A 22,962-nucleotide genomic window follows, 5' to 3' on the forward strand; every position below is an offset into this window, starting at 1 on the left:
TCTATTGCTATTCTCGGTCGATTTGACAGACCTAATTGGGACAAGATGCAAAAAGGGATTCAAGTTCCTTCCAGATGAGCAGCATTTGAAGGCTGAAGCTCTAATACAAGATGGACCATTAGTTTTCAAGCATTTAATCAGTCTGGCCATGAATACAGCTGAAATAGCAAATTGAGTGTTTATCAGGAGACATTTATGGGCTAAGTTTCCAGGCTTTGAGCCAGAAACTCAGCAGAAAATCCTGGATTTTTCTGTACTCCCAACATGTGCACCAGTGGCAACAATGCCGACGGGATTAGATAGAGCCTCAGCAGGCTGGATCCCTGACCCAAGAACAACTCGCTCTGACGTGGCTTTTATAAAATACCCCTTGGGCCAGAAAAGTGCAAGATATTGTGCGCAAGTAGGATGAATTGTATTTTGAAAAGTGTAGCTGGAGCTATAGCTCTTTGCCACAGTCTGACATTCACAAAAAACAGCTGATATTCCACCTTTGCAGCAAACTATAGTGAAACGTGACCATTGTCTTGTTGAAGAAGAGGTCAGGGAAGATTCAATGCAAAGTGTTCCTCTGAGATAAATGGGCTTCGAAGTCTATCTTATTGTCCAGTCTTAGGACTAAGACAATTTAACATGTGTGTTGGAAGAGAGTGTGTCACGGTGATGGCTTTCCATATCAGAGCTCCTACGATGCAACGAGGAGATTGCATGGCTGCTCTAGACTTTCTGGAGTTTGAGGTGGGCAAAGGCCAGTATTAGTAGAAGGATCTTCTTCTTGATTTGAAGCGTGCAACAAGATTCTTGAACAAGAATCAATCAGTGGTGATGGTGCATTTGAAGCCTCAGTGGTTCAATGTATCCCCAATGATATATTGGTTGATTTTTCTTCTGTCAGAGATGGCCCAAGCGTGCTTCAAAGCGTTGTGGACAATGTACTCTGCCTAGTTGGGACCACTTTCATATCTATTGTGGGCTGACAGTGTATATAGTATTCCTTAAGCTCTTTCTTTTTCATGGCAGATGCCAAGTGTTACAAGGAAGATAACCAATATTCAAGCTGGGAACTTTCCTTCTTGTTCAGAGGGTGGTGTTCTCCTCCATTTTGTCGACACCTTATGCTCACTTCCACAAGAAGGACCTGCAGGGGTGATGACCACAAGAGACAGGCTTGTGCGAGGATAAAATGCTGGTTTGTCAAAAGCAATGAACTCCCTGCATTGCAGCAAGAAACCCGGAAAGCAGCTTTTTTGGAGAAACCCTTCACTCAGGAATATATTGTGAAAATACCAAATCTTCGCACCCAAATCACCAAACACCAATCATCAGGCAAGATGCTTTCAAATGATTTCCCAACAATACCAGCGCTCAATGTAACTTTGCACCATTCAAGAGGTGCATATCAGCTATCTTTCTGATCACTGATGGTGTGAGGGGAGTAGATGTTTCCTAGAGCAGCCAACCTTGGAACATGGTAGACTAGGTTCAAATCCTCCCCTCTGCTTAACATCTTGTGATACTGGGGGATGTATGTTGTTACAACGCATACTTTTACAACGCATACCTTTACAACACATTTTTTACACCGCAACATCCATTACAACGCATTCCATTACAACGCATGCCATTACAACGAATTCTTTGAAACTACCTTTACAACGCATTCCACTACAACGCATACTACATTTACAACGCATACCATTACAATGCATACCATTACATTGCATGTATGGTAAGTATTGGATAGTGGAGGGGTAAAAATTACTATTCTAACTACAGGGGGGTGCAACAGTAGGGTAAGTGTTGGATAGTGTAGGGGTAAAAATTAATATTCTAACTCCAGGGGGTGCAACAGTAGGGTAAGTGTTGGATAGTGTAGGGGTAAAAATTACTATTCTAACTCCAGGGGGTGCAACAGTAGGGTAAGTGTTGGATAGTGTAGGTATGCGTTGTAATGGTATGCGTTGTAATGACTGCGTTGTAATGACATACGTTGTAGTGGTATGCGTTGTAGTGACATGCGTTGTAATGGTTGCGTTGTAATGGCATGCGTTGTAATGGATGTTGCGTTGTAAAAGGTTCGTTGTAAAGGTGGTGCGTTGTAAAAGTTGTGTTGTAAGTGTTGTTTCCAGATACTGGGCAAAGCACTTAGGCATATTTATCCAAAGTTCACGCAGCATTGGGTAGCAAGCAAAGTTACTGCGCTGTGTTGTGTGAACAGGAAAGTGCTGAAAATCTCGACATCCACCAATGTATAGTGCCCTTCACCTCTCTCCTGGAGCACTCGTGGCTGTCTAGTGCTAATGCATGCACCCATGTGCCATGCTGCACAGGTGCCTGCATTACGGACAGGATTGTTTCTGTGCAGGAAGGGACCCCTTCCGCACAAAAACAATCTTGTAATGCAATTTCTTCTTTCCATGTGTGATGCAGAATGCAGCACACATACAACGAGGAAGTAACGAAGAGAAATATTGATGTTTCCCTCATTACATCTCACTCGGGAACGCGTAGCATGTTGACGCACTCCTAGGTTTACTAGCTTTAGTAAATCAGGGAATGCACCAAAATCCATGGTTGCATGAGAATGGCCACGCTCCGCCAATGGAATACAGCCCAGATGCAGTGTAACGTAACGTAACGCAGCGCAACTGGCTATGTTGCTTTACGTTTTCTTTAACCCCTTCGATTCTCATGACGAGCTGAGCTCGTCATGAGGCACGGTGCTCGTGTGCTCATGACGAGCTCAGCTCGTCATGCCCACACCCATTTACATTAGGGCCCAGCAGAGGGGGTTAATCGGCACCGCAAGCAAGGTACTAACAAGCCACACCAGGCTATGGCCCTTGTGTGGCTTAGTAAATACCAACAACCATTTCGTGTTGCGGCTGCCCCCAAAAAGTGGTGTAACTACAATGCAAAATGTTAGGAAATCTGGGCATGAATCTCCCTGTGCATAAAAACAAGTGGAACACAGTCTGGTTCTGTTGTAAAGTGCGGTTGCACGACGCAATCCCACATGCATTTAGCATGCATACCTTTACAACGCTGGATTTAGAATGAATACATCGTTACGATGCAATGCTTTAGCACGCATTTCATTACAACAAGTTGCCTTGTGGGGGGGAGGGGAGGGGGCGCTGGACTTTGCAATAGTATAACTTTCTATTCCAACTCCAGTCTTCGCAACAGTAGGGAAGGTGTTGGACTTTAAATCCAACACCACTCCACCTATTTGCCCCCCCTTAAAGCAAGTTGGTGTAATGGCTTGCGTGCTAAACAAATGTGTGCTAATGATGCGTTAGTTCTATTGCGGACCTTGTGAAGGCACAACGTGATTCCGGCTTCAGTTGACCACCATAAGTTGTATGCGACATGCTTAGTTAGAGCCTATCGCCCCTCACCCCCAGGCCTCCTTCATGATTCGCTTCCAGCGAGTGCCATCCAAACTATCATAAAGTTGGTGTGGCATAGATGTCAACCCTCTTGAAAATGGTGACACTTGAAGCTAATGAAGGAAGTGGGATGAGATCACCCCAAGAACCCTGCGGTCCAGGGCATCACTCTGGTGAGTGAATGATAACTACACGCGGGCACGTCAGCCTGGCATTAGAACTGTGATGGGCACGTGGAGCCATCAGCAGAGTGAGGTGGAAGGGGAACCACTAGGGTACTGCCGGACACAAACAAGAGAAGAGTGACAATTCAATTGGTGCTCATTAGTAGCCTTTAGGGTAAAGGGTACTTGGTGCATGGTATCGATTTGCCAGCCAAGGGGATAAAGGGGCAGGCCTTGGAACCTCCATGAGCAGACTATGTGAGGAAAACCTCAGCATGTTAGAGAAAGGTACTATGTGAGAATAGCGGGAGATGTGAGCATCCCATAGATTGAGTTGGCGAGCTCTGTCAAAAAAGAAGGATGTGGTAATATTTCAGAATGAAGGCAGTTTTCATTCCCTCACCCATTCCAATCTTCATGAACACAGAAGAGGGAATAGCACTGCGAACATGGCAACCATCTAGCACCAGTCTAGTAAAAACTTTGACCAGGAACAAAAGCATTGAAACTACGTCCCGAATTTCATAACAAATAAAAAGGGTCAGGAACTGGACTTCTGCATTTAAAAAAAAAAGATCTTGTCTTCGATAGATACATATTAAATACAGTAGACTTCTGTGTTGCTTTGTGTACATTGTAAGAGGAAGAGGCCATAGGCGTTGATTCACTAAACTGTCAGGGGTAGCAGATGAAACATTGCATGTCCTTTGACCCCAAAGACATCACAGGAAGTGACGTCTTATGATCATAGACCTAATATCACCCTCCTCTCAGCTAGCTGTGAACTGTCCAACTCTTTAATTTTCTCTCTCATCTGTATTTCTCACCTGCTCCTGTCTCTTTCTCACCCCAATGTCTATTTTTGCTATCTTTCTCGCTGGTCTCCTTATAATACGTCTTCACCTCACCTGACTTTCTCGCCTGTTCTGTCTCTTTTTCACCTGTATTTAGCTTTTTTCCTATCTCTATTACTCCCTCGTCTGGCTATTTCTCACCAGTCTCTGTCCCAATATTTTCAACATACCTCCCACCCTATCTCCTCCCTGCTTCTCTCTCAGCTGTTGTTAATAACCTGCCTGTCTGTGTATCTCTCTAAACTGTATAACCACTCTGTATGCTACTTACTTTCTCACCGGTCCACCTTCCCACCTCTCCGAGATGTCTTTCTAACCTGCTCTTTATCGTGCCTCTCTCTCACACCTGTCTTCCCTTCTCTCTGAGTGGTCTCTCATACATCAGTGTATCTATCACCTCTCTCAACTGTCTCCCTTAGACTCTCCTTCTTCCTGAACAGACTCTTCATCGGTTTTTTCTCACATCTCCCACCTGTCTAACAATGCTTTCTCAGCTGTCTATTACTTGTCTTACCTGTCCATATCTGAATTGTATTTTTTAAACAAGTTCTCACGAACATCTTCCTGCTTCTCCGTTGTCTATCACTAGCTGTCTCTTTGTCACCCCTGTCAATCCCTTTCTTTCTGACATTTCTAGCTATCTCTTTCTCATCTGTCTCTATATCACATCTGTCAAACTGTAAAATTCTGTCACTGGCGTTCCCTTCTCTGACTCTCGGCTGTCTCCTTGTCACCTATGTGTTTATCAGACTCACCTGTTTTACTTTACTTCGCACCTTTACATGTCTCTTTCACACCTCTCACATCTCTCTGCTATGTCTCTTGATTTCTCACCCTTCTCTTTATAGTGCCTCTTGCTGCTCTTCCTTGCATAAGTTTACCCTCATTTCGTTTGTCTCCCCCCACCCCCACCAAAGGTCTGCGCCCCGGTCACTATTATGCTGACACTGCTAAGGTGCAGAGCCTCAAGTCTATATCTTCTACCGTGTTGACATCGTTGGGGGTGTGGCATTCGATGGGTCTGAAAATTTATAGATTTCAGCCAAGGTGACTGTCATCTTTCTTGGTGGCCCTAATTTGGGATTCTTCTGCTACGCCCCATTCTATGACTTTTCTGTTGCACTGTGGCAATGTAGCCGGTGAATAGTAATTTGGTGTTTTACCATTGCCGTCCCTAAAACTGAATTTATGACTCATGTTGCCCTTTTGTTCCTTTGGGGATAATATCTAGTAAACAGCTCCTAGAGGAGGCCTCTGGTTTGGTGCCTGGTGTAGGCTGCAATCTGGTTATGTCTCAATTACTTACTGGTAATTGCATTACTCTGAGTCCTACTCCCTCGCTTTCATTACTTACGCATTGAGGCATCCCTGCCTCACCAACTTTACCCCCCAAAAACTTGATATCATTAGGAAAGCAAATGCCCTAACAGCTGCATTTGGGATCATCAAAAAGTCAACGAGTAACATAACCTACCAACCTCTCCTTAAGGTGATATCGGCTAAATTATTACCATCTTTAACTTATGGCAGCAAGACCCTAAATGGGAAAGATGCAATGATCATTAATAACGCTATTTCAAAAACTTTTAAATCCCTTTTCCGCCTTCCAAAAAATGCTTCACAAGCCCAGATCAGGCTGGAATTCGGTCTGAATAACCAGCTGATCGCACAAAAGGGTAATGCTATTAAAGTATGGAACAGAGTAAAAAATGATAAGGACAACTTAATTTCACAGCTTTTATGGAAAGAAATTGAAGGAAACAATAAACCACCTGCCTGGAAATACTTGGACACTGCTTTGTAGGAATTTGAGGTTAAAGGAATTTGGACCTCTCCTATAACACAGGAATCGTTCAAAAAAGCTGTGAACAAAACAACTGATTACCTATCAATGATTAGTGACAAAGCTACCTTTGTCAAAAGGAAACATGCGTGGTCCATAATAAATGGCTATACGAAAAAGAGGCCACAACAATACTTGGACACGGCATGGTCGTTGAAAAGCAAACAGCTTTTCATCAAAGCACGATTTGGAACATGGCCGGGTGAAGCCCACGCACCACCATGGAAAAAACTTGATAATAACAAACTGTGCAGGTTGTGCAAATCTGGTGGGGAAAATATAATACATTTTTTATGTCTCTGTCCTGAACTGAGAAATGAAAGACTATCAATACTAAAAAGGTTATTTAACAAGAGAGGGATAAGGACATGTAGACAAGCTTTGATTCGATGCCTTTGCTCAGACGATCTATCCATTAACTCTGCCTTGACAACATTTTTAACAATAGTATGGAAAAAATTGGAATAATATGCTATTTTGAATCTACAATGATTATATATTTTCCCTAGTTCTGAACATATGAATTGCTTTTTAAGTAGTTTTTAAAGAATGTCCACAACTTTAAGATTTACTGTTACTCAAAAATGTAATTTTAATGATTTATTATTATTTTAACGGAGTAATTGTCTTTTGTAAAGATTTTAATTAATCAATCAATAAACTTTACTACTGCCATACCATGTGATTTATCACGCGAGAGTATAAGTAGCCCACACCCCCTCAGACCTCCTGTAATACCACATGGACCGAAACCATACCAAAAGGTTGGCCTGGACCACCAGAGAGGGAGGGAGGGATGTAAGTATTGGAAGCGAGGGAGTAGGACTCAGAGTAATGCAATTACCGGTAAGTAATTAAGACATTACCTCATCGTCCCTCCCTCGCTTCCATTCCTTACGCATTGAGATGTACAAAGCCAATCAGGACAACCAAAGAAGGTATGCAAAAACAGACATAAGAAAAAAAAACACTGACAACAAGGAACCACCAGGTAGCAACCATAGCGGAAAGAACCTTGTACCCAAAAACAGCAGCACAGTCAACCACCCGGCCACACCTGGAAAGAGAGGCAAATGTCAAACAAAAAGGGTGTTCGGAAGAAAGAGCATCCAGGCGGCGAGCAGAGGAAAAGGCCACCAAAAAGAAGGGCATAAAGGACAAAAAGGCGCAGGTCCACAGAGAGCAAGGGCTCAAAGGGAGGGGACACCAAGGCGTCTAAGACAAGAGACAGACCCCAGTCGGGAAAAAGTCACCGAGGGGCATGAAGATCAGCACCCAGACCCCAAACAGGTGACCAACCAACCCATCAGGAACCGAGAGACTGTCCCAAGAGCACCGAAACACCTCAATCGCAGCCCACAGAAAAAGAAGGGAAGAAACCAACAAGCCCAAGGCATCACCTCTGCCATAGCCACAGACAAGACTCGTCGGACGAGAGGCGCCTAGCCGCCTGCAGAGTAGAGGGCAAGCCAGCCGGAAATCGCTAACGCAGCAGACATAAGGGTTCAACGCCCGGCCTCTAAGCGCAGCCAGGCCTGAACATCCACCAGCAACACCAGGAACACCAAAGGGGACGGAGACTTAGAGGTAGCAACCACTCCATCACCTACAACACCTTCACCAGGAGAGGAAACCAGGAGGCATGGAGCCAGCAGAACACCAAAGCCCCCAACGTTCGGACCCACACCAGAAAGCGGAGAAAAAGGAGGAAGGGAGGAAGAGGCATAGAAGCCCGCGAGGCCAAGGGCAGGAGAGAGCAACCATCGCCCAGGCAGACCCCACCTGACAGCTGGAAACAAACCAGGTCATCCCGGCATCGCCCACACACATAAAGAGGGCCACCAATGGAACACCCCAACGCACCGGCAGAACCACAAACAACTCCAGACGGAGGCTGAAAACCACAGAGGACAGGACAGCCCTGCCGAGGGCAACCGCCAGGGAAAAGGACACCCCTCGAATATGAGACTCCGCACAAACGAACAACGGCCTCACCGCCAGAGAGGAGGACCCAGGCCCTCCCAGCCTGTCCACATAAGCCATGGCAGAGACTTCGTTCGACCGGACCAGAACAACGGAAACCCGCAGGAACCGGGAGAAGGCCAACATAGCCAAATGGACCACTCCAACACCCCCTAATACGAAGACAACCTGCACCGAGAGGGGGACCAGAAGCCCCTGGAAAGAAGTACCCTCAGCCAGGCCCCCCTACCCCGAGAGGTCAGCATCCGTGGCAACCACAACAGGAGCCGGAGGAGAGAGAGAAACACCCTCCAGTAGATGACCCCGAACCAGCCACCAACCCAGAGCAGTCCCGACCAGAGGGGACACCAGGATCGAAGAAGAGTGGGGGAGGCAAAGGGGAGACCAACGCATCAGAACAAGAGACACCAGTGTGCGCAAACGAAACTCAGCCAACGGAACCAGAAAAACCGTGGCTGCCAAACCCCCGCACCTGGAGCCAACAAGCCGCCACCTGAACCGGGCCGGACAGAAGAGACAGGATGCGAGAACGAAACATGACCACCCGAGCCTCGGGCAGAGAGATCACTCCCAAACTGTCCGAAACCAAGCCCCAAGAAGAGACGATCCAGGGACGGAACAAGGAACGACATCCCCACATTGAGAAGAAATCCGTACTCCCCCAAAACGGCCACAACCACCCCAGTGAGACTGAGAGCCAACCGGAACGAGGGAGCACGAGCCAACCAATCGTCCAGGCAAGGACGAAGAAACATTCCCTGACTGTGGACCAGGGCTACCAATGGAGCCAGAAGACAGGTGAAGACCCAAGGAGCGGACAACCGTCCGAAAGGCAAACCCGCAAACCGGAAGCGGGATTCGCCAATCGCAAAACCCAAAACGTCTGATGCTCCTGAGCCACTGGAACATGAAGGAAGGTGCCCTGCAGATTGATAGATGTCATGAAGGCCCAGACCCCCACCAACGAAACGACAGACTGCAAAGACACCATCCGGAAGTGAACAGTCCGAACCCAACCATTCACCCTCACGAGGCCCAGAACCGGCCAGAAACCTTCCGGACCAGAAACAAAACGGAAAAACAACCCTGACCCTGTTGCGCAAGAGGGACCGGCAAGATCGCCTATCACGCCAGAAGATCCAGAACCCCCTCCAGAAGAGCCACCCGCGACACCGGGGACCAGGGGAAAGGAGAACGGAAGGCGCCCCAGCTGGGCGCAATAGCGACAAAGTCCACAAGAGAACTGCTCCAGATAAAAGTCAACGCCCAGAGAACTATCACATCCAGTCGCCAAGCCACCAGGAAAGACAACAGCCTACCGCCCACAGGACTAGAGGCCGAAACGCTGTTGACGTTAGGAAATCCATATGAAGGTAACCCATGGAGCCTTGGAACCAGCCATGGCAGAAGACTTCCAGAGCTGGAACACGCGCCGACGGGATGAAAAAAAGGTCCAAGAGGACAGCAGGGAAGACAGGAAGGAAGAAGCGGAGGAAGGAGCCGGAATCCAGAAGCGCCGAGAGCCAGATGCAGACGCCCAGCCCTCGGAAGGCAGAGCACGCTAACGACCTCTGAAGGTCCAAGTGATCAAACAGTATAGTAGATCACCAAAAAGCATCAAACCAACAAAGGGGATCATAAGGAAAGAGGACTACTCCAAAGAAACAGCCCACCAGTCACGCAACCACAAAACCAGGCAAGCTAAAACCAAGGAACCAGAAGCCATGGCCGAAGACCTAAGCACATCCGAAGAGACGGCCGCCAGGAGACTGGCCTGCCGCACCATGTGGGCAACCAAGCCAGAGCAGTCCGGCGCCACCTGAATAGCTGTGGCTAGCTCCCCAAAGACAGACACCAACGATTGGGCCGCAGAAGCAGAGTAAATGTCAGCACGCACAGACAAGGAATCAGCAGAAAAGGCCTTCCACTGCACCCCAACCACCGACATAACAGCAGCAGCAGCAGGAAAACAATCCTCAGGATAGATAGCCCTTAGACCACTCAGGGTGGCCAACAAGGCAACCACTAAGACGGAGTGAGGAAGAGAGACCTCCCTCACCACCAGGGAGTAAAGTCCAGCAACAAGTGAGGTACTGAAGAGTGCTCCAGATCACGCCATACCCTCGAAACTAAGTCCATGAAGCGACCACAAAAGGGCATAGCGAGCACAGGGGGCTCAACACACTGTGATAAGTCAACCGACCCCACGGGAGCAGAGTAAAGCGAAAACTCCGAGGTCCCCCTAATGCGTAGGAGAATCACAGGAACCTCCACCCTATGAACAATCCACCCTGAAGAGGCAGAAGGCCTGGCAGCACCCGAAGAAGAAGAGACCTCAGAGGGAGAGACCACCGGACCTATCGCAGCATGAGAAGACCTGCGTCTAGCAGGAATCCCGTCCACTAAAGCGCGAGCCACAGCAGCACAAGCACGTCCGGAATCACAGAAGCCAACAGCAGGGCAGAAGAATCCCCTGGACCCGGGGACCCAGACCAGCGAGCTGGCAAAGACTCCACATCCTCAGAAGAGGAGGACAAAATGTGACAGTGCGTAATTTGAGCCAGAGCTTAGTAACGGCACCTTCACCAGTCAAGGACACACTTACATAGAAGGCACGTGAATTACCCCAGACTCACAGGATGTGGAGCACACGCCAAGACTTGAACTGGGTTCTATAACACTGAAACCAGCAGCTCTACCCATTAGGCCAAGACCTCTCCAGCCAGCCACCAATGCATGCGTGTGGCAGCACGCTTCGCTACAATGACAGTGCAAACAGAAGTACAGCAGAGTCATGTCGAAATAGGGAGCAGTCCAGGAACTAACCAACAGGAAAACAGAGGCAAAGTGGAGAACAAACACACATAAGCATAAAAAACGGCCTCACACGAGGCCCTTACTGTAACGAGGACCAGAAACAGCCAGCCGAGGATCCCAGCCGTCCCCACTGCTGCCGCTTCCCCTTCCGGCCTCTGACCCGGAAAGACAGCCCCAGCCACCAAGGGCCAGTGACTCCGTCAGCCGGACCCCGTCCGCTCCGCCGCCAAGAGTGCACCGCTACTCCAGACGCGGTGAGGGAAGGCCCCGCGCAGTCCAGGCCGGCACCGCCAGGCCCAGCAGGCAGAAAGTAAAGAGGGAGAAGCACATCATCCAGGAAACACTCCCACGAAGAAAGAAACTCGAACAAGAAGACCGCAGCACCGCAAACGGCCAGCGCATGGTACGCACGTCTCAACAGGTGAGACAAAGAAAAAACAGGAGGTCTGACGGGGGTGGGGGCTACTTATAGTCCTGCGTGATAAATCACGTGGTATGGGTGTCTGGTGAGGCAGGGATGCCTCAATGCGTAAGGAATGGAAGCGAGGGAGGGACGATGAGGTAATGGTACGAAATCATGAAGGTTTGGGTAGGCTTAAACCCATAGAAGATCGATAGTAAATTAAAAGTAGCCCTGATCCAACCTGATGGTATTTGTAAATGTGGCCTAGGTGTAAAGCGTGACATTTTACATATACTACTGGACTGTACATTGATTTTAACAGTGCGTAAAATGTTTTTACGTCCAATATTTTTAAAGTACAAGGTGAACTCACGATCGGAGGCGGTTGCTCTCCTTACAGAAATGTCATTTTTAGATATCACAATTGCGTTGGGGAAATTTTTGAAAGCAACAAGAGAAGCTGTAACTGAGACATCCAAGGAAGTTGGGAAATTTTAAGACATTACGATTTTAAAATATGGAGAATGTCAATTTAGTGTTTTTTTATGGTGTTAAATGTGTATAGAGTGCTAAAATGAATTATGATGTACATTTTTTATTGCTAAGTGGATCCATGGTCTTGTGTATGGTTTATAGACTATTGTCTAAATAAACTTTGTTTTTACTACTACTACTACTAATGATAATTCCCCAGTAACTTGCAATCACCTTATGAAACCATGTCCTATGTACTAAGGAAGTCTCCATGGTAAAGGGTACAGCTTAAGATCTTTCTTGAAGAACTGAATCCTGGAGATTCTCACCCTATCAAGGCAAAGTTATGTGCACAGACATACACAGTTGTTATATTGTGGCTGTCTGTAGAGTAGAACACGTTACAAGAAGGAGAAGCATCACTGTAACACTACTGATGAAGACAAATTCACAGGCGAAACAATTCTCGATGCAGTGCAATACAACAACAAGAGGAAGGTGGCTATGGAAGAAAGAAGAAGAACACCGGAGGAACTAAAAGGCAAATTTGTTGAGGTGGGAGTGATGGGAAATAATTCTGTTCTCAGACAGACCATCTTGGAGTGGAGGAGAAAAGCATACATTGGTGCAAAAAAGAGACACATAATTGGTGACCTCCATATGAAGACTCTAAGGTTTGCAAGAGCAACATTACCTAAGACATGGGGCATTGTTAGCTGCAGGGCGTGTTGCACCACCTAGAGTAAGGATGTATTAAATGCTTTCCTGCATAATAGATCTGCAAGTCTGCAGGGGACTCATGAAACAGATAGCTGCTGCACTTTGAACACTGGATTGTTTTGGAATAAAACAGGCTACGCTCAGGACCACTGCTTCTCATGCTACCTTTTTAATAACACTTCTAATCACACATCATAACCAAAGCCAAAGGTGTCGCTCTTCAGTCTGCCAGCAAGCCTGCAACGCGACACGTGCATGTGACGTCATGGAGCAGCGAGTCCCATAATTGCCAAGCACCAACAGCTGCGAGCTGGACTCGGCCGCGGGGTGGTTGCTGCAAAACTACCCGCCCAAATATTTCCACAAACGGGGGACCCCGTCGACACACTGATGGCCCTCATCAGGCGGGCAACTAGAGCCAAATTTGGGGGGGGCTGAAAAATATTTCGGGGGGCGCTAATTCTTCCAACCATAGACAGAGTGGCTGTAAGAAGGGGTGAACACACAACAAAGCTGCAATTACAAGTAAATGGTCTTTTAAAGACCTGTTTAGTACTCGGGCGCGGCTGCAATTATATGCTCGCCAGCCCACAAAGCTGTCTCCGCCTGGGCTGACACACACGACGGGCGGGGGTGGGGTGTGGGGGGTCGGGCTGTAGCCCCGTGAGCCCAATGGGTGTTGCGCGTCTGGCCCTCGTAGGACAACGACAGGCCGGCCGGTAGAGGAACAGGCGGCTTAGAGGTAAATAGCGGGAAGGCTAGACCTGTGGGATACCCTACCGAGACAGAAGCAGTAGGCAATAGGCCGGTCAGGGGCGTAACACAAGGCTCCGCAGCCCCCGCATTGCGAGGGGGCCCCGCGAGGGCCACTGGCTCCGGGGGCCCCGCAGGGGCCCCTCACGTAATACATGCTGCTTGCGCTGCGCACACAGTAGGGCTGTGACAAAATGGTGCGCGCAGCGTGGGCCCGCCCCGGGCCCCTGCTGCGAGTTTGAAATGGTGGCGCGTGGCGGCGGGGGCCCCAGTCGGGGCCCCTGCGAATCTCAGTCTGTCTTTTTCATCTTTTATGGTGCGGGGCGCGGGCCGGCCGGGGGCCCGGGGCCCTGGCCGTCAGTAATGAGTGAGTGACTAGTGTGTGAGGCAGCAGTTCGAAACTTCGAATTTTCAAATTAAAGGTATTGTTATTGTGGAATTGTGCGCAGGACTGCGGTCGGGCCGAGTCTACTCTCTGACATCTAGTTCGAAGTGGTTGGTGCAGGGCGGGCGGGCCGGGGGCACCCCGCTAGGGACCCCCCCGACTCGAGTCAAGTCAAGTCCGAATTTCAAATTCCGAAATGGGGTGGGGGGGCCCCGGGCCTGGCCGGGGGCCGGCCGTCTGTCTGATGCAGGGCAGGCAGGGCCATGGTGGCGGCAGCGTGGCACGGCACCCCGGGCACTCTCTCTCTGATGCAAATAAAATTTATAAATGGTCAGATGCCGAATCGATCGATGAATCAGGCGGCGGGACGGACAGACTGTGTGCGCGTACACACTTGTTTACTCCCAGACCCAGTCGGTCCTGTCCAGTCCTCCTGACTTTAATTTTCTTTCACTTTCAATTCCGCCGCATATGCGCGTGGGGTGGGGGGGGGGGGGCTGGGGCAGGACTGGCTGGCTGGTGAGGTGACCAATGATGCCCTGCCTTCATTACATTTGTCGGCACTCGGCACAGCATCAGCACATGCGCAATCGCCGGCGCAGGTGTGGCATCAGAGGCCAGGGGCGCATAGCATAGCCCGCCCACCCCAAGGAGCCAGGCCAAGCAGCCGCCCATAGTCAAGACAACTTAGAAGAGAAGAAATCGATTTGATTTAGAAGAAGACAAAAGCCAGCCAGGCCCACCCCGCCGGCAGACAGACTGTCCGAAGGCCGGTGCGGCTTGGGGAACCCACCTCCCACTTGTAGTGAGCCATCCGGCCACTTCCATACTCTGTTGCAGCAATCAGTCTCTGGGCCGGGCTTTATATATAAAGGGCAACGTCAGCGCACGTGGCTCACGCCGCTGATCTGCTTTCTGCGTGCTGATGTCCCGTTACTGTGGCTCCGCATAGTTAGGCCTTCCTTGAATCTGGATTCCTCGTAGAAAGAGATAGGGCACGAACAACCTGAAGTCATAGAAATATAATTGGCTCTGGTTTCGCCGAAAGGTGTCATTCTTAATAGAGAAGGAAAAAACAAGAAACTTTTCCTGGAAGCAGGCAGATGCTTTCACAGGGACTTGTCCTTATCACAGACCCCTCCAGCAATGCAATCTTATAACCTCAATAAAAACTCACCACTCTTGGGACTGGGAGGCAACAGACCAGAGGGGGACCTGGCCCCCTTCAATCTGTCTGGCACGACCAAGTATACATCTCAATCAGGAGCTCCTAACAAAATTCTCTATAATCTTCAATAAATACAATGCTGACTGCCGCAATCAACGCCCTCACATGGCATACGCAAAAATTGGAAATTCAAATGAACAGGACGCAGGCGGTAGCAATAGCCATAACCAACATAGCAGTCAAAATGGATAAGCTAGACGGTAAATTGGACACAATAAAGACTCAGCATTCAGTGAAGTGCTCATTCCCCCCCTTCTGTCGAAATTCTTAGATCTCTGCCAAAACCTTTTTCGTCATTAGTAACAGAACTGAATCAAAGGCAATTATTGTATATAGATCACCAGGGCCAACGTATAGAGCCATTCAAGCAAAAAATAATGAAAGCACCAACATAGCAGGAGCAGACCCCCTTCCTACACACACACCTTGTCAAAGTTGACAACAGTGAGGAGTCAAAATCAAATCCAACATGACTTGACGACAACGGACAAAGCCGCACATAGTAGAAACAGCCCAACGGACCCTCTTGATGTGACCACTGACCTTGTAAACTGCTATCTAGAAGAGCAAAAAAGCATCTGAAGAATGAAGCAAAAAAAAAACACCAGACAATGGCGCTGCGCAAAGGAACTACAATTGTGACTGGAGGTACCAGATAACAACTCGGGCCGCAAAATGGGCCCAAAGGTCTATTGCCAATCAAATACATTTAGGGCACAGAAATTCTATCCAAATTTCCAAAGGTTCATGTCTATCCGCCAGTCAAGGCAATGTAAATGTAAATTGATACTTGTATAGCGCACTACTCACCCGCAAGGGTCTCAAGGCGCTTGTATGAATACCGCTGTGGAACCCATCCTGGCTTTCCCTGTGAGGCGTCCACTCCTGGGCACCCCTAAGGTGGAGGCCAGGCATCCTTAGCGTTGTGAGAGCATTGTGGAGATTAAGCAAGCTATTGCCCAGAGTTGCAGAGTGGGACTCAATGACTGGAATAGGCACCGAGGCGAGAATTATCAGGGCCGTGGAATTTTGAGCCCAAGACCCGCCGAGGCAGGGAATTGAACCCTGGTCCCGGGCTAGACTTATGCATCAGGGTCTGCCGCACTAACCATTGAGCCACACTTCTCCACACCTTCCAACAACGACATCTGCAGCGCAATCACTTATAAGATCACGGGGAGGCCTTAAAGAAGAGGCGCAGAGGCAAGCCTTACAAGAATTAATTCACTTTTACCCCTTTTCCACGGCCCACGATTTCGCGGCAGTGCAGCACTTCCGTAAAATGGGCGGGCCGCGTCAGCCAACGGCCGACGGCAGCACTAGCAAGGTAGTGCTGCCGTCGGCCAACGGCCGAAGGCAGCACGCCAGGGGTTAAACAAGCAGACAACAGGGGGAGCGATGATACAGCATGGCAGATAAACAGGCAGTAACAAACAGAGTTTCCAACTAACATGAATAGCACAAGAACAATCCAACCCCAAATAAATAGTATTGGGCCGTGGGGGAATTGACCACTGCACGCTCACACCAGTTCAAACATAATAAACTACCAACCCTTGGAAACACATGCCATCACCACAAGGACAGGGGACCATGTTCAAAGAAAACCAGAGAATAATACCACAGTTCTCACACCTGAATACATCTCCCATGGAAAGCACGGACATATTAAACAGGGCATATATTTTACAAATTCTCCACTACGTTCCAGAGTCAACATCCCTCAATACAAAAGATCTAACCCGAGTACAAGTTAAGGCACTACAATACTACAAGTGAATCAACAATAGCTACATGGAAAACCAGCGCCTTAGCACAAATGATCGTTGCAGAAAGGGCCCAATTTGCCAACTGGGGAATTAAGGTACATGAAGCCGAAGAAAAAAATACCCATGTATGCTATTAGTACAACTCAGTGAAAAAAAAAACCACATATGCAGAGAAAGTCCACACTAAGGGTTACAACTCCTGCAGCTCCCCTTTAAAACATTTTCCAATTTGAGTATACATTTTGCACCCACAAATTCAGTAGCAGGGTGTAGAATTACTGAAGGAGAAAAAGATAAACATCACACAAATAAGTCAATGACTCGGACGGGGTGGCAACGAATCCGGTAGAATGGCAACCATACTGCTCCTAGCACAAAGAGACTACATAGGCCAATGGGCAGAATGGACAAGGTTTTAGAAGTAATATCCTGGAGCGTGTATTAGCTTAAAACAATGCTAAATAACAGGGCTGGCCTTGAATTTCTACAGACAGGAGATATACTGTGTTTCCAGGAAACCCGGCTACTGTCACGATTGTTAATCACAGGATTCGAGGAGTTTCAATATCCAGCAAAAAAGTGCAACTTGTTTGGAAGGCCATCTGGGGGACTATCCATATATGTAAGTATTGGCATAACAATACGGTCGGCCAAATCCCCCTTCAGTACGGATATGGTCCAGGCCGTGCATCTGCAAGGCCCGAAAATGAATGGGTCCCAAATGGTGATTTTATTGTTGAATGTGTACTTTAATTGAAAGGATAGCCCATGACATAGTAAGATGAGGAAACTGGTTGATACATTCACCAATTACACAAAGTCCGAGATTATAATGGCTGGGGATTTTAACACTCACAACCTGGCAATAGGAAAAGAAGCCGCACTACCCAGGGACATGCTAAACTAATTTTTTAACACCCACCAACTGAGGTCTGTACAAGATGTACAAGATGCCACCCACGCCAGAGTACAACACCCCTGGCACAACCATAAATCAACTATTGATTATTCTTTATGAGCAAAGTTCTCTATGAAAACCAAAGGAGCAGACTAGGGACCATCATCCTCTGCTCAAGGCAATCTCTGTACAAGTACACAGCACTAAGTGCATAAACACCCTAGGTTCTTCCAACAGGGAAGAAATTCACACGCTATTGAGACGACTAACATTGAATAAAATTGACACATCTGGTTTGGCAGCCGGGAAAAAATTGGCTGACAACTAACAGCGACCACACAGAGGAGACCATATTTCTAAAGTGGTGAAATGTGGAGTGGGAGTTGTGCCACCTACTGCTGGACAAGCCCGCAAACTCTTGGTAGAGGTCCAAAGAAAGGGCGCGTTGCCATCACCAACCCCACTGCACTAAGATTCTCCATTGTAAAAGAACACAGAGACAGGCTAATCGTAACCATAAATGGATGAGCGACAAAGTGTCACATCGCAAGTGGATCGCAGCCAGGAATGCGCACAAGAGAAACATATGGAATTTTGAAAAAACAACACGAAGAATCCCAATGGCAACATGTCTATAGTCTTCAAGTTCCAAACAGACAAGCAGAATTGTGGCAATACATTAACACACTGGCAAGGCATGGCCACGACTGACGAAAAGCAGTTTCAAGTCATGCGTGGATCAATCATGTGAAGACACTGAACTTCAAGGTGACCATCAGAACCCTTCCAGACAATCAATCACTCCTATCAAGCACTCGTCAGAAGAACGTCACCAGATCAAACATTGGGGCAAGGCAAACAACTAGTGAAGATGCAAGCAAACCTTCTGACATGCACAACTGTGTGTCCACAATATTAAAGAAAATCAGAAGTAACAGGGCCTCGGGTCCCAGTGGTCTACCAGGAAAGCTATTTAAAGAGGACTGTGAGCTCTGGGCAACTCTACTTGCCTTGCTATATCAGTTTTGCATGATCAATGCAACAATCCCTCAAGACTGGAAAGGCTCTCTACTACAATCTATTCACAAACAAGGCAACACCGCAGATCCCAATACTTACAGGATGATAGCCCTTTTGGATATTGAGGAAAAGGCATATGCAAGTCTCCTTTTACAGGCATTTCAGCATTTGGTTAGTGGTGAAGAAATACAACTGGTGTACGAATCAGGTTTCAGGGCAGGAGCCTCAACATTAGACAACATTCGAGCCCTAGCCTACCCGGTCGAACAGGCCACCTAGGTAAAACAGCGTCCTCTTTTTGCTTTTTTCATGGACCATTCTGTGGCGTTCGACTGCTTCAACAGTAACGTACTTTGCCAAAAATGACAAGACTGGGGGATCCGAAGTACGCTGCTGAATGCCATTATTGCTCTTTATACCAAAACCTGGATAAGTCTCAAACTAACAGAGAAAGTAGCAACAAAGAAGGTGCTTATGAACCAGTGCTGAAACAAGGCTGCGTTTTGTCACCTCTGCTTTTTAATTAATATGCTGCAGACTTGGGTAATTCAATATCAACAGCCTACCTGTTAGCAACAAAAAATTGGCAGACTAGATTGTTTTCAATGTAGTACGCAGACAATATGGTATTAACTATTTGGGCGCGGCCGCGATTCTGCGCCTGTGCGGCGTTTTCCGTAGAGGGTGGGTTCATGACGGCCTCCAGCCGTCATCAGCACCCGCCCACCGCAGTGCATAGCGGACGGGGGCCGTCATCAGCACCGAAGGGGTTAATGTACCACACAAATTCGGGGCTGCAAAGAGCATTGGATGCATTAAGCATTTATAACCACACCTTTGAACTAACAGCCAACACCAATAAAACAAAGGTAGTGATCTTTGGAAAACATACCAACAAACAAACAAACAAATCATTGGATATTGGCCAATCAGGAAATGACCATTACATCCAAATACAATTATCAGGGGGTCTGGTTTATGAGCAATGGCAAACCCACTGAACACATTTCTTCTACAGAAGCAAAACTAAGACAGTTACGTGGGCCTGGTGCAAACTTAACTCCAAATTGTATAGTCCATCTACTGAGCCAACCCGAAAGGTTAAAAAAACTAATCTACGACCCTCAATTTTTTTTGGCAACTAGTCTTTCCTGGGGCGCTGGTCAATATCATGGAGTCTGCCCACTGCAGCGGGTTTAAACAGATTTTCCAAATTTCTGCTCATGCATGGAATGCCTTGGGATGGCTGGAATTCGGCCTAAGTAAACAATCCTACTAACACTGGGCATATGGCATCCGTTACTGTCCTCCAAACTCTCTGAAGGCAACCCTGAAAGAACATTTTACAAAAAGCAAAAACCACTGGGCAGATTTTCTATCCACTGCCAGTACTAAACTAATTTTTGACATGGCCAACTGGGGAAATTTTAGCTGTCAACTGGGAATTTTAAAAACGATCTTAAAGAAACAAGTAATACTTTTGTCTAGGCAAGAAGGCCTGGGGCTGATAGAAACTTCTAGAAGTAATATTCGGGTCCTAGTCAGCTCCTACAAGGACACATTAAGCCAGGCGTATCTAAACGCTGCACTGAATAAATCAATTTAAAACAAATTTTGTCAGTCAGAGTCATGGTTTTGCTAATAAAAGATATAAATGCCCACTGGAAATCCCTCAGGACGGTCACCTCTTATAGACTGTGCCACCGGTATGAGGAAACCTTGGCTCATCTAGTCTGCATCTGCCCTTATTTGATGTATCCACGTTGCACTTTATTAAAATCACTGTTTCTTAAATACGGCTCTTGCACTTGCTCAGAAGCAATGGAACTTCTTTTTAATCTGGAGGCCCTGATGGAACTTACAAGGCGAGCAAAATTTGCATGACAACTTCAAGGACTCATAGGCAAAAGCCCAGCTGAGGTCTAAAGGCATACCGAAAGTTACATGTTGTGGTCATATATCAAATCTTAACAGTTTTTATTTTTTTCCTTGTTTAATTGTATTATTTTCGAAATCAACTAAATGAAATGACATGTTGATGTTTTAACTAAGACCTAAAAAGGTTCCCGAAAGGATATACTATGTACGTTTTTTTGTAACAATTTTTATTAATAGAAATAAATAAATATATTCATTCACATCATGAATGGGATCTACCCTCCTCCTCTTCTACCTCAGTTACCCCGTTGTGTTGCTCCTCAAAACATTATTTCCCCCTCATTTATAGTGACTGATGTACAACAACATTTTCTGGTCACAAATCCTGTAAGTCCGCAAACCCTAACGTCTGAAACCAAAAGATAACTGTTTACAATGTACAGAAGTAAAAAAAAATTGGCTCATACATGGGTTTTGTGACCCTTTCTAACAGGATAGGGTGTGAACGGCTGTCGACCTCATGTGTGTAAGTTGTTAATGTATGTATCAGTTGTTTGAGAAATCGATTGCAATTGCAAATTGATCAGTTACGGACCACCGAGCTGGAATGTTAACTAATTTGCAAGGAGAAAGCTGTGCTTATCCGACCTCTTTAGGAATCATGTCGAGCAGCCTCGAGTGAGCAAACATTTAACCAGGGATCCTTGTATGCTCCACCGATGTCACCTGTACATGTCAACATTTTTTTCTTTAAAAAAAAACAAACACCTGCCCCTTTAAGAGACAAGATAGGCTGCTTTCTTCAAAATATGTTGTCATGTAAGGAATGAGGACATTGCGTTGGAGTCTGTTTTCCCTCGCAAGCTTCCATCCTTAGGTCACAGTCATTTAACCCCTTAAGAGCTGCCGTCGGACAACGGTCGTCGCATGCACTATCTTGGTAGTGCTGCGCACGTCCGTTGGCCGACGCGGCCCCACCCGTTATTCGAATGTTCGGCACTGGGCGCTTGAACGTTCGACGCTCTAAACGGGTTAAGCAAAATGCACTGTATCATTGGCAAAAGAATAAGACACAGTTGTCTTTTATTTACCAATCTATGATGAGGGGCGCCGCTTGAATTGTTAAAATAAAAATGTCAGTTGCTCTAAAGTGCATTGCTTAAACTGGAGTGGACTACCAGCAAATGTGAAATGCTGGGCTAAAAAAATAAAATAAAAAAATTTAAGTAGCATTGGTGGCTCCTCCGCTAAGGCAGAGGAGCGTCGCTCAACTGCTCACAGAGCGTTGTAAAAGAAAACACAAAATGATAATAACTGAAGTTATCATTTTATTTTATTTTTTTATTTTTAGTACCGTCAGGGGCGGGGCTTGGCTCCCAGAAAGAAGGAGTGGTTTCTGCACTCTAAAGTGCGCATGATGCTTTGGCAGCCATCTTGGGCTGGCCATGCTCACTTTGCATGTTTTCCACCCGGGCTGCATTACAGCCTCGGTGGAGAACATGCCCAGGTCCCCAGCCCTGTCTCAGCGCTGAACCACGGTGCTCAGACCAATCACAATGCTGCATTGCAGTGTTGTGATTGGCTCAGGTGAGCCTGGGTACTTACCAATCACATTGCTGCATTGCAGACTTGGGATTGTCTGTGGGGAGCCTGGATGCTTCCTGGAAGAGACATGGAAGAGACGGAGAAAAGACGTGGTGAGATGAGGTAAGTGAAAAAAAAAATGTCATCTCACCCTCACCCCCTGCCCCTTCAGCCCCGTACTCTACCGGCCGCCACTGGCAACAACAAAGAAGCAGGTGGGTGGAGCAGGTTGGGAAAGGAACAGGGCAGTTCCGGATTACCAAATAGGCAAAGTAGGCACCGGCCTATGAGCCCCAGTCCTTTTAGGGGCCCTGCGGCAACAGATCAAAATAATATTGACTTGAGAAAATTACAATCAAATTTTCTTAAATTGTTTCCAAAAGACAAAAAAAAATTGTGAGGGGTGCCTTGAAGTTTTGACTTCCAAGGGGCCTCCACATGGTTTAATCCAGAACTGGAACGGGGACAGGGCATGGAGAAAGTGAAAAGCAGCACATGAGGGAGACAGCAACATTAGATGTAAGCACACAAAGAGTGAGAGCAATACAGAGCTCGGTGGCCGGGGGGGCACACAATATAGAGCGAGAATCAAACAAAGGAGAGAGCAACACGGAGTGGGGTAGCAGTATTTTGCGGGAGTAGAATGAAGCACACAAGGGACAGACTGGAAAACACATGCACTGCTATGGAGTGCTTAACAAATAGAACAAGCATTTTCAATGCATTCGCGAGAGTTTAATTAATCTATTGGCATTGTAAATGGCAATTCCTTTTATTTATGTTTTTAAAACCAACAC

At 47.1% G+C, this 22,962-nt stretch overlaps 1 protein-coding gene across 1 annotated transcript in view; it reads right to left on the minus strand.

The window, feature by feature from the left end:
- The window catches only part of LOC147748202 (inactive dipeptidyl peptidase 10-like), a 508,957-nt gene that overhangs the window by 451,026 nt on the left and 34,969 nt on the right, over positions 1 to 22,962 (minus strand). The window lies entirely within an intron of this gene.

Source organism: Lissotriton vulgaris, chromosome 1_1 (genome assembly GCF_964263255.1).
Source record: "Lissotriton vulgaris chromosome 1_1, aLisVul1.2, whole genome shotgun sequence".
Lineage (NCBI taxonomy): Eukaryota > Metazoa > Chordata > Amphibia > Caudata > Salamandridae > Lissotriton > Lissotriton vulgaris.